Below are 10,230 nucleotides of genomic sequence, written 5' to 3' on the forward strand. Positions count from 1 at the left end.
TATAAAGCATTTCTCCATTAAATTTTCAAACGCTAATTTTTATGATCAAGTTGAAAATTTTAGCAAATCTTTTTAGATAAATATACTTTTGAAATAAATCGTGTGATCTATAAGTTACAGGTCTGAATTGCGAGCTCACATCAAGATAAACTGTTTATATCATACGTCTTAACATATAATCCTTCTTTAAACTCGATATACATACAAAATACTTTATGCATCAAATTATTTTACCCTTTATGTATTTGAGGTAAATATTAATTGGGGAAGGCAAGAAGGAATTGTACTCCAATAAAGTCCCATGTGATAATAGTGACTATTTTTTTTTCTTTTTCTTTTTTATTGGATTTAATACTTCACACATATCATTGAAAGTAATTGACATTTTTGTACTTTTCAAGGTCAAATTTGATTATTGTGCTTAATCTTTGATTTATCTTCTTAATGATATTGTGGTTATCATCTTAAATTGTTGTTACTCCCTCCGTTCGTATTAATTGTCATGTTTTGCTTCTCGAGAATAAAATTATATAAACTTTAATTAGCACTATAAAATATATTTTTTTTGATCAAATTAACATGAGAAAAATTTACAATTTGTAGACTTATTTGTTGATCTAATTTAAGTTATTTTAAGAAAATAAATGAATTTACTTTCAAAAAAGAAATATGACAACTAATTGAAAGAGGGAGTGCTTTTTATTTATTTATTTATCTATTTTTAATTCCCAATAAAGTGTGAATCCTCTAGAATTTTTGATTAATTTTGTTGTTTCATGTGCTTGTCCATTTAAAAAGAAAATACTATTAGCTATATATGTCTACCTACCACTATCTTTAATTATTTTTTTAACTATTAAATAGAGTCAAATTGCCATTGTGGTGTGATTTTCTTTATTTATTTTTAAAAAAGTTGACCTTAATCACAACATAATTTGTGGATCATCATAAAAGTGTATGCCAATTATCTTTTATATTTCTGTATTTAAATTCTCTATACGGACTACTCTCTAATTTATTAAGCAATATTACAAGTTCTTTTCCATTTTAAGTGTTTCTTGATTAAAGAATTAAAAGTTGAAAAGCAAAAGAGGAACACGTTACTTACTTTTTATAGCATAATTAACTATTAATTAACCAAATAATTATGAAAAAAATTTAGTTAGGAAGGCGTGGAAGATGTGAATTAGCGTAGAAGGTTAGTGTAAAGAGAAACTCGGTATTTGTTATCGTTGCTAATAGTCATGTTTGTTGTTTTTGATAGATTGATGATAGTATTATTTTTATGGTAGTCTACAAGATCTTATTTTTGTTACTGTCTGTTATTTTATTATCACCTATTGTTCTTAGTTCGTACATTATGTCTTTTTCTGTACTGTTATTGTTTTGAGATGAAGGTCTATCGTAAACAATCTCGATCTCTACCTTACTTCTGAGATAGTGATAGCAACTGATCGAGTACAATTTATTATTCTCTGACAAAATTTATGAGAATATACTGAGTATATATCGTTGTTGAGTTCTTGTTATTGTATTAAACAACATTTACAAGATACAATCAGAACTTTCTAGTTTCTCTAATAAGAATCTTTTATAAAAAATTTTCACTAATATGTTCTGTATAACAACATTTCACTGTAATAATAAGTCATGCTTTATACAGAGCTTTATTTTAAATGATATAATTAGGGATGTTCATGGGTCGGTTATTGGTCAAAACCATAATCAAATTAACTTAATCGGTTTTTAAATTTCAAAAACCAAACCAAACCAACACAAGAAAATAGTCGTTGGTTTGGTTCTTGTCGGTTTAGTTCGGTTTCGTTCGATTTATAACTTTAACTAATGATAAAGTTGAAATTTTACAAAAAATAAATCCAATCAAACATAGTGTTGTGCCCTAATCTTAAAACTAAGATGTCAATTTAATGTTATATTTAGGCAAAACCACGAACAACATCATATGAACACTTTTACAAAAATTATTTAGAAACTACATATAAGAGAACAATATAATAAACCCCCCAAAAGGTGAACACATAATTTTTTTTGCTCAATAGAAACAAAAAGAAAGTTCAAAATTAGTGGTTATTTATAATCTAATTAAATTCACCTGTAAAATTCCCTAGACAACAAGATAATTTTCACAATTAGTATCATTTGTTATTCAAAGTGCAAAAATCATTTAGAATCTCATAACGTACTGTCAACTAGATGGAGACATATGACAAAGAGTTACGGTTAAAGTTAAATTCATGAATAAAATTTAAAATGTAACAAATATTTATTTTTTATTCATGAATAATATATAAATAATTTATATATATATATATATATATATATCGGTTCGATTTGGTTATTTTGTCGGTTATTTTAGAGTAAAACCTAAATCAAACCACATAAATATCGATTTTTAAAATTTAAAATCAAATTAAATCAAACAAAACGTTATTTTTTTAATCGGTTTGATTTGATTCGCGGTTGGATTTAATTTTTAATCAAACCATGAACACCCTAGATATAATAATAGATTACTATCATTTACAATTATCTTTTAAATCACTATGATTATCACCTCCAATTGAATTTTATCAGGTACGTAGTGCCATTGACCTCCACATGTTCCAACTTAAACAATTCCATTAATTAGCAAATCAAAATTATTCAAAAGATTAAGTGGAACAACAAGTGATTAAGCATTTACAATTATTAAATTATAATATAAGAGTGTCTTTGCTGTCAAATTTTCAAAATAATTTCTAAGAACATTCAAGAAGTTGGTATAGGCTTTCCCCTCTCTAACTAATAGTAAATATAATAGAGTTTAAGTTATGCACACTGACATTATAAAATGTTTATGATATTGATTTAAAGGGCGAACTAGCTTAAAGTTGGTGAAAAACTATTCTATTTATACATATTTGAAATTATCTTCTTATGTATATATAATAGATGTCGGACATCTTCGATTAGTTCATATATTTACTTTATATTTTGAACCCTCTTAATAATAATTTCGACTCCACTACTATTGATAATATTTATTTTCTGAAACAAGAGGTAATTTTTCATAATAAACTTTTATGTATGGTATTCGAAAGATATAATTTTTTTTTATATATATAAATATTATCAGTGTATATAACTTAAATTTAATTTCATGATTATCCAAATTTTGCAATTTAAAATTCTTTGCCTTTTTGCTTAATTAACTATATTATGACTTCCTTACCTGTTTTAGGAGTTTCTAGAGATAATATAGTTGTTGAATCAGATATTATTCTGCTGTACTTAGGCCTAACTTTGAACAACCATAATAATAAATATAATATAGTACTCCCTTCGTTTAAAAAAGAATGATCTATTTTTTTTTAGTCCGTTTAAAAAAGAATGACACCTTTTCCTTTTTAACAATACTTTAATTTTAACTTTTCACATGACATGTTTAAGACCACAAGAATAAAGGACGCCATGCAAACGCATGCACAACACACCTCGAACGGATGCGACCCTTCGAGGAAAGAGGCACACTGTTTCGTGTAAAGAGGCATCTGCTCCAACACAGACTGGGCGCAGGTGACGTGACTGTACTGAATAGGTGTCTTTTTGCTGAACCAATGCATCCATCCTTTTCGAAGGGGCACATTAAGGCTATGAACACCTGACACATTCCTCAGGCATTGACATGGTTTTTACAGCAAAAACACTCTTCTTCTTTACAAAAACTTAGTGTGATCATTAGCCATTGAGTGAGTTCGAAGAATTCAATAATTTGAGGTACCGCTATTGTTGGATTGAGAGTCATTTTATCCTGAGAGGAAAATTCCATAATCTCGGGTACAGTGAGGGAATTATTCCTTAAGGACATTCCGTGATATCGAGTATTTGACTTTAAATTTCTGTTTCATCTTATTTCTTAAATAACAACACACTTTTTGGATAGATTATTTTTAATCTAGCGTTGAAGGTGTTGTGTAACTTCATAGGTGTTCTTATTTTAGACTTGAACTTGTATTAAAATTATTGTGTGTCTAAATACAGATTTGTATACTCAAAAACATTGAAAATAACATATTTGTTTTCCAAAATGGTGGTGTATATAAATTTTTACTAATTTCACTATTTTTAGTAAGAGAATGAAGTCTCGTTTAGCGAAGAACGCTTTATCCTAAAGTGAGAATTTTCAATACAAATTCACATTAGCAACCAAAATGCTAAATGCAAATAGTTTTTTTATTGATAAATACTCCTTCCTGTTATGATATTTAATCATGATGGAATAGAGTTTATATTCAATAAATTTGAGTATTTTTTTTTAATTATTTGTGGGGTTGTGGGGTTGGAGGGGAGTGGTTATTTTTTAGATTACAAGTGCAGTCGGTGGATTTGCAAATCTTTTTAGAACTTTTGACTATTTTGGTACTTTCTGATCACTCAATTAATATTCTTCTTCCTAATTATAACCTGTATTATATTATACCATTAATTATAATTAATTAATTAGTTCACTTGGTTCTCCTTTGTTTCAGTTCATTAATTATTTATAAGTTTTTTTCTTAAAGAGAACTGTGTGGTTGATCCAAAAACTGCCTACTAATTGTAGCTTTTTGTTTAATTAAAGATTTTAATGGGACATTTCAATTCACTTTTGTCTGTAAAATAAATAAATAAATAAATAAATAGTATATTGATTGATACCCACAAAGCAACATGCCAAAAATAAAAAGGAAATTAACTGTGGAATGAAGGGAGAAATTACACATTATAATCCAAAACCCTAAACCCTATGAGTAAATATGAGAAACGAGGTTGAGATAATTCGAACAGGTGAGGAAAAGATAGGCAAATGTTTCGATGAAGAGGTGTGAGAGGTTGACTATAATGGGTATTATAAGGAGGGCGAGTTGATTAACATGCGTATTTGTAACTTTTCGAAGACACGATCCTAAATAAAAAGATATAAAGATCGATAACTATCGTAGAAGGTTAGTAGATAGTCGAGAGTGTTTAGTTTTGCTAGTATTATAACTCGCGTACTATGTTATTCTTCGATTTTGCTATTACATGTTGTTTCTTTGCTTCAATTATCATATTATTTGTTGTTATTATTGTTCTTTTTTCTTTTATTTGATTTACGCATTACATACTTCTTGTTTAATATGTTTTACTTGAATCGATGGTCTATTGAAAATAATCTTTTTTATATTGAGACTAATTAAATACACACTCTAAACAAAGGCTTAAAAAAGAGACATTTGTGTAAACCACTTCATATTTTAAACCATATATATATATGTAAATTTCACACCTATTCAAATTATATCATAATTTAAAACGTACAAAACATTTCGTAAAGTATGTTGACTCTAAAATTGTTCTCTCTAATACACTAATTTCATCACATTTAATTGATGGAAAATTGGTAGGGTAGTAGGAATATTCCTATTGACTAAAATTAAATATTATATTACTATAAATTTTCTTCTCATTTATTTGTGTGGCTAGTAATAGATAAAATCAAATCTTTGTAAAAAGCAAAAAGCAAAAATTAAGATATGTCTGCAAGAGAATATATATATACAGCTGGTTGAAATTCTTCGAAATCAAGAATAACCAAAAATAAATCTATTTTTATTGCAATTCTTGTTTGTTTATGTTACTTTTGGTAAAAATAATATATTCTCAACTTTGAAGTTTAGGAGTTAAAATCCTAATGAATAATAGGTGATTTTTCGTAATTATTGAAATTTTGGTAGATAAAGTTGTTCAATATAAGAAATGCTATGTACTTCTTATATTTTGGTGTTAAAGATTTATATATTATCTAAAGTCTTAATAGAGATAGTTATTTGATACTTATGTTAGTAGTATTGTCTATACTTTTGAGATCAATAAATTGTTTGATGAATAAAATTATTCGATATTTGTGTTTACTGAAAATAACAAGTGCTCAATAATGAGAAACATCAAGTATCCATAAAAATAACATTGGCAAAAGAGAGCAAATTTTGATAGGAAAAGTGAAGCAGGAACAAACAAACATATTCAGACACAATAAAAATAATTTAACAACAAAATATTTAATAATTCAAAAAATGACATAACAAACGAAAAATGCAGAGTACATAAACATACTATTCAGCTTGACCATCTATGTCAGAAAGTATACAAATAGAAACTTAAATTATTATAAAATTAAATATTAGATACACCTATCCTATATGACAAGTGTTAGTTTTCTATGAATTCAAGCTACTGCAATGATAAAAACTGAAATGCCAAGAGAAGGGAGGAAGAAGATATTTTTATATATGACAAAATTGGTTCCAATGCATACAACAACCTCTACTTATATATGAACAGCTGCATACTATAGCTGTGTCCAGCTCAGCATAGTTAATTATAACCAACTTTAATCACTGACTGATTATCACACGTGTTAACTAACAAACTAGCTCACTTTAATACTCCCCCTCAAGCTGGAGGCTGCATCAAGTTAAGCACTCCAAGCTTGTTTAACAAATACACATGTTGACCTCTGCTAAGTCCTTTTGTCAGTATGTCTGCCTGTTGTTCTCTAGTGCCAATGTAATGTGTTTGCACTGCTCCTTCTTTGATTTATCTCTCACAAAATGGCAATCAATCTCTATATGCTTGGTACGTTCATGAAATATTGGATTAGCTGCAATCTGCAGTGCAGCTCTACTATCACAAAACACATCAACTGGCGCCTTAACTTTAACTCCCAGCTCATTGAATAATCCCAGTAACCAAACGATTTCAGTTGTTGCTGTTGCTAAGCTCCTGTATTCTGCTTCAGCAGAACTCCTGGAGACTGTGAGTTGCTTCTTCGATTTCCAAGATATTAATGACTTTCCAAATTTAATGACAAAACCTGAGATGGATCTTCTAGTATTGGGACATGATGCCCAGTCAGCATCACAAAAACAACTCAAGGAATCAGTAGAACAACTGCTCATCAGGATTTCTAAACCTGGTTCCTGTTTTAAGTACTTCACCACCCTTATTGCTGCATCCCAATGTGACCTCTTAGGCACTTGCATGAATTATCTGAGGGTCTGCACTACAAAACTGATATCAGGTCTTGTTATAGTTAATACAACAGTTTCCCAATCAACTTTTGATAACCTGTTACATCCTCCAAAAGTGTATCATCTTTATTTTCAATGCACACATCATAAGCTGCAGTAGTAAACTTCTGATTCATATCTATAGGTGTGTTTAATCGTTTTGTACCTCCAAGCCCTAAATCAGATATAACTTCAAGAACATACTTCCTTTGATTTAACAAAATCCCTTTCTTTGATCTCAAAACTTCAATTTCTAGGAAAAATTTTATTTCTCCTAAGTCTTTAACTTTGAACCTTCTGTGCAGTGCTTGTTTTGTCTTTTGTATGAACTCTTTGTTGCTGCCTGTGATCAACATGTCATCTACATAAACCAACACTATCACAATATCATTGTCCTTCTTCTTTGTGAACATAGAATAGTCATACTTGCTTTAACAGTACCCAACTCCAACCAAAGCTTCTGTCAATTTTATGTTCCATTGCCTCGATGCTTGTTTTAAACCGTACAATAATTTCCTTAACTTGCACACTTTATTTTCTCCTTGCCTTTTAAAACCTTGAGAAAGTTTCATGTAAACTTCCTTATCTAGATTACCTTGCAAGAAGACATTATATACATCCATTTGACATAAATCCCATCCTCTTGATGCTGCCAAGGCTATAATAGATCTAACAGTCACCATCTTAGTCACAGGGGAGAATGTTTCATGATAATCAAGTCTTTTTCTTTGACTATATCCTTTAGCAATCAGTCTAGCTTTGTATCTTTCTACTTCTCCATTTGCTTTGTACTTTATTTTGTATACCCACTTAGAACCAATAGCATTTTTTCCTGTCAGAAGTTCAACTATTTCCCAGGTGTGGTTATCTTCCAAGGCTTTGATTTCCTGTTTCATTGCTTTCACCCAATTGTTATCCTTGGAGGCTTCATAGAAATTGTGTGGTTCTACTGATGTTGAAAAGTTTGCTAATACTTTTCTGCAGCTAACAGATAACATATTATAAGATACATAATTTGAGATGGGATAGGATGATTTATCTCTTCCCTTTATGATGACATAATCTTCATGCCACAATGGTGGCTTTATAGCTCTTCCAGGTCTTCTTAGAGCTGTATTATGATTTTGTTCAAATCCATCTGCACCTGCATTTCCTTCAGCATTTTCTCCATCTTGATCAGGCAGAACATGTGCCTGTTCTTGGATCATATTGTCTCCAATAGCTTCATTGTTATCATTGTTCATATCTACATTATTATCATCACCACCAACATCTGCATAATGTTCATCAACACCATCACTATTTATATGGTGTTCCTGATTTAATAATTCCACACCTACATTGTGATCTATAATGTGATATGTCTTCAGAGTATCACAAATATCACCTCTGTTATATAATCATCCACATAGTGTTCTTCTACACTTTCTTCTTGATCAAGTGGTACTGCCCCCGATCAACAGATAGTGTAGAAGGACAAATATCAGTAAAAGAATAGGAGAAAGGAAACAGATGCTCCTTGCATATGACATCCCTACTAACAAAGAATCTTTTAGTAGCACAATTAAGTAGCTTGTAGCCCTTTTGGGTGGTAGAATAACCCATCATGATAGCAGGTTTTGCTCTCATATCAAATTTATCAGATTGCACTAAATTTGTGGCATAGCAAAGGCATCCAAAAACCCTTAAATGATTAAGGGAAAACACCTTATGATGCAACAATGTATAAGGGGATTGACCTTACAGAATTTCACTTGGTAGCCTGTTTAATAAATATACTGCACTTTCAACACATTCAATTTAGTATCAGGCAGGGATATGAGCCTGAAATTTTAATGCTCTACCAATATTCAAAATGTGTCTATGCTTTCGTTCAACAATACCATTTTGTTGCGGAGTATAGACACAACTACTTTGATGGATAATGCCATGAGAATAAAAAATATTATGACACTACATATTAAAGAATTCAGTACCATTGTCTGATCGGACAATTTTAACTACAACATCAAACTGAGTTCTTATTAAGCATAGAAAGGATTTCAATACTGTGATAACATCACTCTTTATCTGCAGCAAATAAACCCAAGTATATTTAGTGAAGTCGTCAACAATAGTAAGTAATAAACTCTTTCTATCATGAGTAGGAATTTTGTATAGACCCCATACATCAAGATGAATCATTTCTAGGTCTGCTGCTTCTAGACGTACTAGTAGGAAAGGTTAACCTGCTTTGTTTAGCCAATGGGCAGATGGGATAATTAGCAGTTGCAGATGCATCTGGAACATATTTCTGGACTACACCAAGTTTGCTCATGACTTGCACTGGTGGATGTCCTAATCTTTGATGCCATATCTCAGTAGTTATTGGCTTCTTTGACTGTACAGTAGAATGTAGAGATAGTATAGACTAAGCATTCATCACTGGAACCTGACTTCACAATGTACAGACTTTCTTCCTCCCTACCAATCCCCCTCACCCTGCCACTGTAAAGATCCTTAAAAATGCAAAAATCAAGAAAGAAAGTGACAGAGCAGGATAGACTCTTGGTTAGTTTTGAAACTGAGATCAAGTTATACTTGAAATCTGGCACATGAAAAACATTATCCACTCTCATATTCTTTATGAACTCAACAACTCCTACATGTGTGATGGTTAGATGTATTTCCATTTGGCAAATGTATATGTTGATGAGCCGAATACTTTGGTTCACTTATGGTCTCTAGTAGATTAACCGAATAGATAGTGAGACCAAGATTATGAACCGAATAGTTCTCTACTTTGGTTCACTTATAAGCCGAATAGATAGTGAGACCAAGATTATTACAAGATTAAGAACCAAATATATTTCAACATTAACCCCTAATGAATGGAATAATTAAAACCACACTCTTACGGTGACCGCCAAGGTAATCGACTCACCCCAAGATCCACCGTTTTCAAGCAAAGAAAAATATTGGCTTTTTCAAGCCCTATACTAAGGATGACTTTTCCAAGTCCTAACTAAGACTATACTAAGGAGGTCTACTCTCAAGAGAGAGGATTTCAAGTGTTTCAATCTTTCATCTTTCATAAAATAACTAGCAAATGAACTAATAGAACCTATTTATAGTCTAACTTATTACATAACAAAATGAC

The sequence above is a fragment of the Capsicum annuum genome, chromosome 11 (assembly GCF_002878395.1).
Source record: "Capsicum annuum cultivar UCD-10X-F1 chromosome 11, UCD10Xv1.1, whole genome shotgun sequence".
Classification (NCBI taxonomy): Eukaryota; Viridiplantae; Streptophyta; class Magnoliopsida; order Solanales; family Solanaceae; genus Capsicum; species Capsicum annuum.